The sequence below is a fragment of the Octopus sinensis genome, linkage group LG9 (assembly GCF_006345805.1).
Source record: "Octopus sinensis linkage group LG9, ASM634580v1, whole genome shotgun sequence".
NCBI lineage: Eukaryota > Metazoa > Mollusca > Cephalopoda > Octopoda > Octopodidae > Octopus > Octopus sinensis.
In genome coordinates, this window is record NC_043005.1 from 90,737,319 (window position 1) to 90,751,791 (window position 14,473).

The window sequence follows — 14,473 nt, forward strand, 5'->3', positions numbered from 1 at the left end:
CACAGAACACATTCTCATAACTGTGCATCCTTTTGTGCCAGGATATGTATTTGTTCATGTGTGTGTGTGTGTGTGTGTGAATGATAGAGAGAGAGAGTTGAATAAATAAAAAAAAAAGAAGAAATATGTATGTATGCGGATATATACATATTTAGATAGATAGATATATAGACAGACAGACAGACAGGCAGGCAGACAGACAGACAGACAGATAGATAAATGGATGGATAGATAGATAGATAAATAGCTAGATAGATAGATAGATAGACAGACAGACAAACAGATAGATAGATAGATAGATAGATAGATAGATAGATAGATAGATAGATAGATAGATAGATAGACAGATACACAGATAGATAGATAGATAGATAGGTAGATAGACAGATAGATAGATAGATAGATAGATAGATAGATAGATAGATAGACAGACAGACAAACAGATAGATAGATAGATAGATAGATAGATAGATAGATAGATAGATAGATAGATAGACAGACAGACAGACAGACAAACAGATAGATAGATAGATAGATAGATAGATAGATAGATAGATAGACAGACAAACAGACAGAGATAGATAGATAGATAGATAGATAGATAGATAGATAGATAGATAGATAGATAGATACACAGATAGATAGATAGATAGGTAGATAGACAGATAGATAGATAGATAGATAGATAGATAGATAGATAGATAGATAGATAGACAGACAGACAAACAGATAGATAGATAGATAGATAGATAGATAGATAGATAGATAGATAGATAGACAGACAGACAGACAGACAGACAAACAGATAGATAGATAGATAGATAGATAGATAGATAGATAGATAGACAGACAAACAGACAGATAGATATGTTTCTTTATTAGCCACACAGGGCTGCACACAGATAGAACAAATTACAAGGTAGAGCTTTTCTTTTGAAGGTATTAAAAAAAAAAAAAAAAAAAAGGAAGGGGGAGGTTCGATCAAAAGGGATCGTAAAAGGAGAGAAAGAGGACAAAAATAAGGGGGGTAAAAAAAAAAAAAAAAAAAAAAAAAGGGGGGGGGAGGAAAAAAAAAATGATCAATAGGGATCGTTATCACAGAAATGTCAATATGAAGTGTAAAGGGGAGGACAGGTGAGGTTTACCCGTGGAAAGAAAAGCCTGCAGAAAAGACCACGGTAACCTCGGTCAATGAAGTCACATTTTATATTTCTTTTTTTTTTTTTTTTGCAAATAAGCAACTCTCTGTTTTCGATAGGATATGCTCAAGGTGGCTTCGTCATTCATACGTGCCATTCTTGCTACATTCACCATCTTTTTTTAAAACATTCGCTAGACAAAACTGCCTCTCTACTCTCACTTTCCTTTTCAAGTGGTACTTGAAGAAGTTGATGAGAGATTGACCAGAGAGGAAAGTGTTTGTCTCCAATCCTTTCAGACGCGTCCACCAGATACATTCTTTCGCCATAGCCACAAGGATGATGAAAATAGCTCTTCCTTCCCGTTTGAAGGAAGGAGGCGTGACAATATTGACGATAGACTCAGCTGATAAACCGACTCGTCCACACGTGACAGCAGTTGTTCGACATAAGCCCACAGGTCGGAAATTGTTGGACACTGAACGAGTGCGTGCAGAACGGTTTCGTCGCTCTGACCGCATCTCGGGCAGGTCGGCCCCGTGTTTCTCGAGCCGTGTCTGTAGAGCTTATCCCGAACGGGTAGCGCTTCTCGGTAGCACTGCCAGGCCAGGGATCTCTGGAAGTTGTCCATGGGCCCTGGCCCGAAAGTCGTCCCGAACAGGCGGGTCAGGTACTCCTCGTCGACGTCCAGGTTCGCCCCGAGCTCGTCGTCGTACCTCCCCTCCACTAAACCCCTATAGAATGCTTTGGTTGTGTTGAAGTCACTTAAGGTCGACCCAGGACGGCAGAGTTGCTTGAGAGCAACGCGACACTCGCGGTGCCATTCGCCCTTCCTCGGCCTCTTTTTGATCCACGACTGCAGTTCGGTCATGGAGACGAGCTGCGGGAAAGCGTGCCTCACAAACGGCGACCACACCTGTTCACCGTCGTCTACATAGAGCCAGAGATGTCGCAGTCTCAGCGCGTGTCTGCGCATCATCAACCACGGCATGCCCAGCCCTCCTTTTAACGGGTGTTGACAGCAAATGGATCGCCTGACCATCGGGACGCATCCTTTCCACAAGAAGCGAAAGAGGATGCGTTGTAGTTTGGTGATGGTAGGGTCGGGACAAGGTACGACGGTCAGGCGGTAGTAGATGACGGACGCGATGTACGTGTTCGCCACCTCCGCTCGACCTTTTAGGGACAGTTTCCTCTCGGCCCATTGCCGGGCGAGAGTGACCACCCTACTCGTTATCTCGTTCCAGTTCTTCTCCACTTGGAGGTCCGGACCAAACCAGACCCCGAGCAACTCAACCGGGCCGTCGGTCCAGCGTCCCACGACGGCCCGGTTGAGTTGCTCGGGGTCTGGTTTGGTCCGGACCTCCAAGTGGAGAAGAACTGGAACGAGATAACGAGTAGGGTGGTCACTCTCGCCCGAAACAGATAGATAGATAGATAGATAGATAGACAGACAGGCAGGCAGGCAGGCAGGCAGACAGACAGACAGAAGACAGATAGATAGATAGATAGATAGATGGATAGATAGATATATTATAAGTATATAGATATGTGCATGTATATATATATATATATCTATATATATATATATATATATATATATATATATACATGTATATACATATACATATATCGATATATACGCATATGTGTGTGTATGTGATTATATATGCAGTCGTATATGGAGGTGTGAATGCGTGGGGGTGCGTGCGTGCATACGATTTGTTGTGGAATCAGATCAAGGTTTTTTTAACTAAACACACACACGCACGCCCACACACGCGCATACGCACACGGGTACACACACAAACACACTCATACATGCAAAGGCAAATGGCAAATACATTAGATGTACCCACAGTCAGACGCGAAATTCTTGCCATTAGTTTATGCGTTGTGTGAGTGATTGCTTTCCTGTAAACTTTCATGAGCTGATGATACGCGCCTGTAAATGTACATGTGTGTTTAGACGAGTGTCAGTGTAAGTGTGCAGTAATGTGCAAGTCTGTGTGCGCACTCACTCGAACATCAGCCAAACTTTCTCGTTAAAACACAAAACAGAAAATTAGGCAAAAGGCGAGTGTCGTGTTTCGTTCAAGATCTCCAAATCTGGGCTGAGACGAGATTGCATTACGAAAAAAAATGGTTCCTTCCGTTAAACCTAACTGCACTTCTTTATTACAGGTGTTGCATGTCACCTGTGTATTATAAGAAACTAAATGAGAAAAACACTTTCTCGGGTAATATGGCATTAGTCGGATGGTTGTTGTCACAGTTAAAATCTGGCGGTGCATAAGTCCTCAATATTAAGAGATGAAATGATATCTAATAAACTCGTAATAACGAGGATATTTGTTTATCAGTGGAGGTACTACTCCACTGTAACCAGAGTAGTAATGGGTAGTAGTAAATTATGGACTATATTAGTACTAACGTGTTCCTTACCAGCAATCCATCAAATAATTATTTTCTACTCTAGGCACAAAGCCCGAAATCTTGGGGGGAGGGGGCCAGTCGATGGATCGACCTCAGTACGCAACTGGTACTTAATTTATCGACCTTGAAAGGATGAAAGGCAAAGTCGACCTCAGCGGAATTAGTATCCCATCAAATATTATATATATGTACCCACACCACACCCACGCATATATCTATATTTATCTATCTGCAAATATATATAATATATTATAATATTATATTACACTCACTCACTCACTCACTCTCTCTCTCTCTCTCTCACACACACACACATTTGTTCTATCTATCTATCTATCTATCTATATATATATATATATATATATATATATATATATATATATATATATATATATATATATATATATATATATATATATATATAATATATATTATATATATATATATATATATATATATATATATATATATATAATGGTAAAATTAATCAATTAATTAATTAATTAATAATTAATAATTTTACCAAGTAGTTCGGGATGTGAAAAGAACCATTATCGGTAAACATAAAGAAATTTTTTTATAATTATGAATATAGTTATAATTAGGGTTCGGCAAAAATTTGCTTCACCATATACCGAAATTTAGAAATAGCAGTTAAAACTATTTCACTACCATAAGAAAATCTCCCAGACAGCAATACTCAAAAACCCACGCAGGTAACGAGTCTTTTCTGTGCATTTTCTTTATTTTTACGTTTGTATGTGGTTTTATGGGTGTGAATAATTCATAACGGTAGTTATATTTTGCTCACTTATGTACACACGTGATCTTGTGCATATGTTTGTTCCGCAAAACCGAAAAAGAAGATCCCTGGAATGTTTCATAAGTCTTCTCTGTATCATTCATCCATTATAGTTGAGGATGTGAGTCAATTTGCTTTGCCCTTGGTTGAAAAAAACCCCTGGCATTTCTAGCTTCTGTGCAAGTATGATACTCAGTCCACCCACGATAACGATACAAATGAAAACCGATTTTCTAGAGACTAGATCTGTAAGTTCCGCATTAGTTCATCATAGATTTTTTTTTTTTGTCCCCCAGTTTTAGACAAGACATTCACATCTCCTGGGCAGCTGACCTCTAGAACAGTGCATTACTATAGGTTTCTGCGCCATAGAATAACAGCGTGAATGCTGTGTTTGTACCGGCATGCTGTTTTTATTGGAATATTCTGCAAGTATTCCTTACTTTCAAAGGCGTGGATGCCTCTGTTTCTAGATTGCTTTGGGCATGACAGTCATTGCAATCTTTCTCGCAAAGAGCATTATAAATAGGTTTGACAACAATGTCACATAACACATGAAGGTAGTACCTTGCGGTGATTTTGCCGATGCAAGTGATATCTTCCACACAGTTATGGCACAATAGACATATTCTATCGCAATCTGTCAGCTTGTATAAGTATTTAGCAGTTGTCTCCTGTTCCTGAATTTGCGAAGGCGTAATCTTCTGAGTGGAATGTGATATTTCTATCAGAGCACCGACAGAGGCTACACTTCTTGTCAATGTTGTTGGTATCCTGTAGTTTATGGGATAGGAACTGAAGCATAACTTTGTTTATATTTTGAGCGTTTTACCTCTAATTTATGCTTGACTAGGCTAGTTTTGCTAACCTTGGATCACACCGAACAGCTATATATTCAGCGTACCTATTCAAGAGTTCTTCACCTAGTCTCAAGAGTATTATTTTTACTCTGAGGATATTATTTTTACTCTGTTGTGTCTGGGGAGAGTCATTTTCTTTTTGTGCTTTATAACGTAACACACTCACCGGTAAAATTTCCACTTTTTTCTTAATTTTATTTTCCTAAAATTTTCGTTGTGTCTTGCAACCTTTTCAATAGTTTAAAAATAAGAAAAAATGGAAATTTTACCGGTGAGTGTGTTACATTATAAGGCACACAAAAAAAAATGACTCTCCCCAGACACAACAGAATATGCTTCAACACACGAACTCATATAAAGAATCTTGCAAACCAAATCCCAAAACGAAATTATTTTTACTGTTTTTTCCTGAGATGTACTCATTTCTTTTTTTAATGTTCAATAGGCGTTGTATGAATAATATGATGGGACTAAGCACTGCCTCCTTCCCTTCGTTTAACGAAGACTAGATCAATTTCCACTTTATATTTTCAATTTTTATAACTCTAGTTTAGATGAACAAAATCATCACCACTATGATCAAATTCATCCAAAGAAAAACTATTTAGTAAATTTCAGTCGTAGTTATGCATCGAGATGTCGTAGTTCAGATCTCTTTACGTAGAATGTTTCATAATCATACGACATTAGTAAGACTGATCTAATACCTTGTGATGTTGCTTTTGTAAAGCTACAATTATTGCTGAAAAGAAACTTTTTGGCTTATTGATCGATTTAAATTTTTGGTCAAGCGAAAATAGTCTCATTCAAGTACATTATACAATCGCTAAAGTTTCTCTTTCAATTGTTGAGTATCTTGCTTCAGCTGCGGTTAATGTTCTTAACAAATATAATGTAAAATGGAGCTCTTGTGAAAGTATTTCTGGTGTATATTTTTTTCACTTGCAGCATTTGAGATTAGCTGTTTTGTTTGTTTGTTTTTGTTGTTGTTGTTGTTGTTGTTGTTTTGTGCTATCACAAACCTAGGCCGTTGGCTTTGATACCAACATCATTTGTATATGCTCAAATATCTTTTATTGTTAGACTTTTCATGGAAATGGATACCACATTTATGAAATGATGCAAGTAACGATATTACATTCAGAGAGAGCAATAATACTCAGACCGTATCAATTAGATATTTAAACCTTTTAATGACCAATAAATCTCTCAGAAATTTAGAAGTTCGAGAAAATATTTTAATTCACTCTAACGACCTGCAGATATGTTTTCTTTTATCAGTCTTTATTCCTAAAAAGACAATTCTTCACCTTTTAACACATAATCGGCTCGATCGATCACTATGCTTGATAATTCCGATCTCTTTATGACATTATCTAACTTATCTACCAAATTTTCGACAGTTTTAGCACTAACACATGTATGATGATATCGGCAAACAAAAACTAGGCCAGTATCTCTACCAACAAAATGTTCAATTGTTTTTAAAACACAACGCTGGCTCTTTTAATTCCATGTGGAAGAAATGTCCATCTTAAAAAGGCATATTGATGTATTAATCCTTATAACGTCTTTTACTTTAGGACATTCTGCCTGATAAAATATCCCATTCAAATCCATGTTAACAAAACAATTCATGCGAGACTGAGAATGACATATCGATTCAATATTTGGGGTTAGATGAGATTTTGAACAATTTTTTTCATTTATACTTCTATAGTCTCTATAAAGTCTCTATAAGACGGATCTTCATCTGCCTTTCGCTCAATCACTAAAGCAGAGATTCATTTGCTCGTCTCGAAAAGAAATTCTTCTAAAAATATCTTTACTAATTAGTTACTCTAGCCTCGCTAAAACTTTAAAGTTTCATGTGTATTGGCATGGAATTGGCCCATTTCCTTTGAGAATGTTAGTCTTCCTTCCATCCATCCATCCGTCCATCTTCTCCGTTCACAGTTCCTGGGAGGGTCGTGGAGGTAGAGTCCTCAGGTACCTCCTCCATAGGATCCTATCAGAAGCAACCGTAATTAAACTTTCTGGTGACATTCCCATTCTTGACAAAGAGAAACAATGGATATTTTCCAACCATTTCGTCCTTGGTCTGCCCCTAGATCTTCTGCCGGTTGGCTCTGCATGAAGAATCTGTCTGACGATTCTATCTTATTTCTTTATTACCCACAAGGGAGGGGACAAACAAGAACAGACAAAAGGATTTAAGTTGATTACATCGACCCCAGTATGTAATCGGTACTTAATTTATGGACCCCGAAAGGATGAAAGGCAAAGTCAACCTCGGCAGAATTTGAACTCAGAACGTAACGGCAGACGAAATACCGCTGAGCGTTTCGCCCGGTGTGCTAACGATTCTGCCAGCTCGCCACCTAGAATCTGGCGACTTTATCTTGCGACATTCTAATCACATGTCCGTAGTACCGGAGCTGTGACCTCTCAATACGGTGAAGTAGCGACTCGACCTTCAGAGACTCGCTCATCACCGAACTACGCACCGAACTACGCACTCTGTCGAGTAACGTTACTCCAGCGATCCTACGGATGAATTCCATTTCGTTAAACTATAAGTTACAAGTGTTAACTTATAGTTTAACGTTAATATTATCGAGCTTCACGGTGATGTTAGTAATAGTTTTAGGTCGATTTCATAAATATTTGCAGAATCTTCATTTTCAATTCCTTCAAATAGTTTTGTGAATTTATATACTGCAGAACATTTTCGCAGTGCATCGCTACATCCAGAAAAAATGACATTTAGAATCATACTAGCAGTATCGCCCGGCGTTGCTCGGGTTTGTTTCGACCCTTTAGAATTGGAATTTTTGAAAAGTAAAAATGTTGCATTATGTAGCTTGTTATTCTCTTTAAGTGAACATTTTTCTGGTTGAAATACACCGAAAAATGGCGACAATGCAGTCAAAACATCGTAAAAAATAGGGATTTTCATAGAAAAAAAAGCACCTTTTTGATGTAAATAATTTTTTGTGCTAACATGGTCCAATTTGAATTTTTTTCTTTTACGGAAGGAAGAGCAAGCCTTCTTCTATCATACTCTCAATTTTGGTCAACTTGCGCCGCAGGGTCTCGGAGGAGATAATGTTAGTTGAAGGCTACCAAACCTGCCATACACAGACAACTTCAGCTTTATATATAGAGAGATTTATAATTATTTCTATTAATATATGGTACAGTGATATCGTCAAGATTACAATTACTTTCTAAATTTTTTTTTAAATATCTAAAAGTTAGAAATCATTTCAAATTGTTGAATAAATTGAATGCATCCATTTAGGTTCCAACTACGTGATGGAAAACATATTGTTATGTTTCACACGATGCTCAGCATACCATGTAAGAGTAAAATTTGAATCGTATGTTATTCAGCATTCATAATTTAGTTTTAATTCTATCGAGTTCGTAAAACAAGCTGACTCGTGTTATCTTTGAAAATAGCTTCGAATAGAATCGATTAGATTTTGACGTTATAAGAATTTGACCCTTTTAAAAATTGTAATTTTCTTTCGAAAACACACTGGTGACATTGTCATAGATCCTATACTGCTAATATTCATTATTTCATGTTCTAGGGGATTCACCATTATCGAAACTTGTCACATGATTACATAAAAAGCAATCTGTCATTTGACTTTTGTCCTTGATTTACTAGTAAAGAACGACAGCAAATCTGAAGAATTTTATTAGTAACCGACAACATGAAGGTATTGTTCATTGTTTGTTCAAATAGTTTTTATGGCACGTACCGTAGATGCCTTATCCAGCTAAATAATTAAACTGCTTCCTCGAACTAAATAATCTCGGTTACGTGAAAGCATGGAAAATGCACGCAATAAAATTAGCACAACAGTGATATCGGAATAGTACTGAACGAGTCAATTTTATCATTCAAGGTTTCTTATCTATTTCTTTATTACCCACAAGGAGCTAAACATAGAGGGGCAAACAAGGACAGACAAACGGATTAAGTCGATTACATCGACTCCAGTGCGTAACTGGTACTTAATTTATCGACCCCGAAAGGATGAAAGGCAAAGTCGACCTCGGCGGAATTTGAACTCAGAACGTAACGACTGACGAAATACCTATTTCTTTATTACCCACAAGGGGCTAAACACAGAGGGGACAAACAAGGACAGACATAGGTATTAAGTCGATTACATCGACCCCAGTGCGTAACTGGTACTTAATTTATCGACCCCGAAAGGATGAAAGGCAAAGTCCCCGAAAGGATGAAAGGCAAAGTCTGAAAGGCAAAGACTGACGAAATACCGCTACGCATTTCGCCCGGCGTGCTAACGTTTCAGCCAGCTCGCCGCCTTTCGAGGTTTCTTATAATCGAGACAAACCATTCTGGCATGAGGTGTTTAAGTTGTATATAAGTGAAGTCTGTCTATAGAAGCTTAAGAATGAGTGAATGGTAACATCAATTGCATAGGGTAAGTATAATTAGATATAACACTAAATAAGTAATTAATGTTGAGAAAAGAAGAGTGTGGGAGGTATAACCAAATCTTCGGATATGAGGGCGGCGAGCTGGCTGAAACGTTAGCACGCCGGGCGAAATGCGTAGCCGTATTTCGTCTGCCGTTACGTTCTGAGTTCAAATTCCGCCGAGGTCGACTTTGCCTCTCATCCTTTCGGGGTCGATAAATTAAGTACCAGTTACGCACTGGGGTCGATATAATCGACTTAATCCATTTGTCTGTCCTTGTTTGTCCTCTCTGTGTGTAGCCCCTTGTGGGTAGTAAAGAAATAGGTATAACCAAATCTTCGGATATACCAGAGTTGATAGAATGTGTGTTGGATACAGTCACGATAGAGAGGTAATAGAGAGCACTAATACAGAATTTCAAATGAAAGAGATGAGTGCATATACGTCGGGAATTTAGATTGTAGAATGTTCTGTTTGATATGGTCAAATGTTTTGCTGATATCAAGATTTACAACACAGCCTCCACCGAAATTCTTTTGAAAAACCCCCACCTGTGTGAGATGGTGCTGAGCAATCCTCCGTTATATCCAACTCACTGGAAACTAAGACGAGAATGACTCATCATGATGAAGGAGGCTGTTCGTTGCTGCTGTCCATACTATCTTTAAGATATTATAAAAGAGAGCGATAGGGTCAGAATGACTGCTCTGACCGAGAATGGTACATACTATCATGTTTTTCTATATGTTAGGATCGATCTCTTCAGAAAGAGATTAATCGGTGAGATGAGAATGTGAGTAAACTCTTGAGCACATCGCTTGAGGGTAATGAAGGAATTCAATTTGGCATGTTGGGTGGGATCCTTATTATTTAGTCTCAAGCCAACCTTGATCGATCAGACGCATGGCCAAAGGTATTCCAGCCATGAGCATTACATATTTTTCTTTTCAGGCATAGAATATCTTAGATTACATCACCCAATATGTCATTCTGTTTGTCCCAGTCTACAGATATTGCTTGACTGACTGTAATTGTTCTTTGAAATGTAGACGCCAAGGAACTGGAAACTCTTTTCAGCAACACTTTTCTTTATGCAAATATGAAAGAACACCAAAACTCTCGAGTTCTTATAGTCTAAAACAAACATATTCAGTTCTGTCAAAGGTTTAAACAATTACACTTCAAGCAATGCTGAAGCATCATCGTCAGAATTAAACTGTCTTCTTATTAACCTTTAATAATATTAACCAGCAATTAATATGTACGTACAAGTTACCAGGAATGTGTTTAATATGTAAATTGGTCAACCCAATGCTGCTACGTCGTGAGTATTTAAGAAATGGGTTCGTGGATAGTTAATGGGTTTGATGTGGTACTGAGCAATAACTCCTGAAATAAGTATATACATCTATTACCTATTTTTCTATCTTTGGTTGCATTATACGAATACGAAACGTCGTAACCTTCGGTGCTAACTCTAAATTCTACAGAAAAGCTGTTGAGATAAAGTACCTTCTTTTAATATTAAATTCCATCTGAGAGTCCATTTTGTCACTGTTACCATTATCAACAGTGAGTGATTCTTACATATCACTCCCGATCTATTGTTCGTGAATTCACTTTCACGAATGCAGTAAATGGAAGAAAGGCACCCTCCACGCCCATTGATCTTCTAACTCGCACGATTTTCACTAAGGTAAAAAAAAAAAGGCTTCCACTCCACCCACCCCATTTTTCGGACCCCCAAAAAGGTTTTGTAGCATATTAGGAGGTCACTGGAATTCTTTCAACGGAAAAAAAATTTTCAATGACTCCGGGGGAAGGTGGGGGAGTCCCTCTACCCTTTTCTTCCGAACCAAAATAAGGGGTTTACAGCATATTAGAAGGTCAGGGTACTTGATTCCACATAAAGAATCCAAGTGTTTTTTATTTTTTATTTTCTTAGTGAAAATCGTGTGGGTGTTATAGAAATTTACCGTAATTTTGTTGCTATTTAGCCTGATACAGCAAACCTATCATCAAAGACATTCCAACCTTCAGCAAACCGTCTTTTTAGGGGCAATCTAGGACATTACGTACAATGGGCGTGTGATTTAGGTAGGGGAATACTTTGGCTGCTATTTTTAGCATGTCGAGCGACCAGATAGAGGCTCTTTCATTGGTTCGATTGCGTTATGAGATTTTTTTTACACATATATGTATGTACATCATCGGCAGAAGTTAGAAAGTAAGACAAAAGCTGAGGGTTTCGTGTATTGGCGCTTACGAAACATGAATTCAGTCATTGTCACTCTATAACTTCTGCCTATTAATGTGCGTGTATATATATATATATATATATATATATATATATATATATATATATATAGATAGATAGATAGATAGATAGATAGATAGATAGATAGATAGATAGATAGATAGATAGACACATTCCCATATATATTGCTATAAAAAATATCTCTGGTTATTAAAGAAGGGTTTTGTCAGGGGAGATTTTCAGTTTAAATTTTTATGTTGACGATATTCATCGTTTTGTCAATCAATGAACCCAGAAGTTGTTGTTCGCAAACAACAGCAGTAATTTTCTTCAGCTGAATACACGTCATTGATTGGTTAAAATTACCCAAATACGACAACTTTACCACGAAATAACTTCTAAAATACAAAATTTTGTCAAAAACGTTAAAAGTAAACCCTGTTCTATATGACACGTTCTACCAGTATCCAAAGTTTCAAAGTGTCTTGTTAAAAAATTGGATCTTTTCGGTTTGAACGGCAGTTTTTAACATAATTTCTAGGTAACTAAAAAGGTTTAAACTTCGTATACTGGTAGAATGTGTTTATAAAACATCTTTTTCTCTTAGCTTTATTGAGAAAATTCTATAGTTTATAAGATATTTGTTGTTTTTTTTCTTCAATTTCTGCAATTTCAACCAATCAAATACGTCCATTGAGGTGAAAAAAACATTCTGTGCTGTATGAATATGTCCCTCGTTTAAGAAACAGATTGGGTTTATTTACATTTGTGAAGAAAAAAGATAACCTTCCCACCCCCACCCATAACCCTAACCCTAACCCAAAAAACAGATTGAAATGCAATAGATCGATACTAGGGTCATAATTATGGTTGACAATTTCATATGACAGAAAAAACTGCCGTTCAAACCGAAAAGATCAAAAAAATTTTTTTTTAATCTGTCGTCAAACTGAATAGATTCATTGTACGTGGTTATTATATGGAGAGTTAGTGGACGATTGAATGATATGAGTTTAATAGTAGTCGAAGGTAGATTTAAGAAGCAATACAACGTTATAATCCCTGATACTGGTTCTTTGTCAAAGCGACAACATATTTATCAGCCAAACTACTTCAACAATGTCGGCATTTATTTTCGGCAACTCCTTTATCTTTCAGCCATTATTCAAATGCATTCCGATCATTTGTACAGGAATTGCGTACTTAGTTGTCAGCTAAGAATGTTATTAATTACAATGTTTTCATAGAGTTGCATTCATACTTCCAGTGTTTCTTCTTAATCACCAAAATATCTGTAATGTGTCTGTAAATCAGTGAACTGAATGACTCGCAGGGATTTCAATAACGAAACTATTTTGGCTTGTGTATTTAAACTTTTATTGATATTTCATGAGGTAAAGGCGGCGAACTGGTAGAAACGTTAGCGCGCCGGGCGAAATGCTTAGTCTGCCGCTGCGTTCTGAGTTCAAATTCCGCCGAGGTCAACTTTGCCTTTCATCCTTTCGGGGTCGATTAAATAAGTACCAGTTACGTACTAGGGTCGATATAATCGACTTAATCCGTTTGTCTGTCCTTGTTTGTTTAGCCCCTTGTGGGTAGTAAAGAAATAGATATTTCATGAGGTATTCTGAAAAACTAAGTAGCTAAAACGAAAATTATTGGATGAATTGTCGTTGTTGTTGTGTTTAGTTTCAGGTCAGTGCTGACTGAGTGCAAAACTTTGATTAAAGGCATTTAAGCCGTCTGTCTTTTTTTTTGTTCTTTTTACTTCAGGTTGTGTGCAATGTCGTCTTGCCATTTTTTTTTTCAAGACAGTAATAGCTGTGATTTGAGGCTGTTTCTAGCAGATCGAGCTACCGCGTAGAGACTTCGTCGGAACGTTAATGGGCATGTGCATATATCATTTGTGTCAACCTACCTACAGCTCACATTCCACATTCCATATATTTAAGGTGGATTGTTGCATCTGTCCTAACCACTTCATATGCGTATGCACCGCATCCGTGCGCACACATAACTGATCTGCAGTTTGTCTTTTTTTCTTTTGTTTCTCTTTACATTGGTAATCTATCAGGATTTTAACCTTGATGCTCAAAACAAATCAAGGAAGTAAATAATATGAGAGACAAAACTTGTAAATGCTGGCTTCTTATTTCTTAATTTTTGCTAACTCCAATTGTGTTTCAAATATATGTTATAATATTAAGTATGTAACTGAGTTGGTTTCCTGTTCCAGTTTCTGTGCATGCGTGTGTGTGTGTGTGTGTGTGTGTGTGTGTTTGTGTGCGTGCGTGCGTATGTATCATTTGTGGTATATTCCTTTGATGGCTTGTTGCATCGTTTCTCAAATAACTTATATAAACGACTTCTTGACTGACAGAATTCAAAAATTTAGCGTTCAAAACTACTTCACACACACACACACACACACACACACACACACACACACATTCATATACGCACTCAAAGAGAGAGGAGGTGTAGGGAGAGAGAGAAGAGACGGTGAAAGAGGGCGAA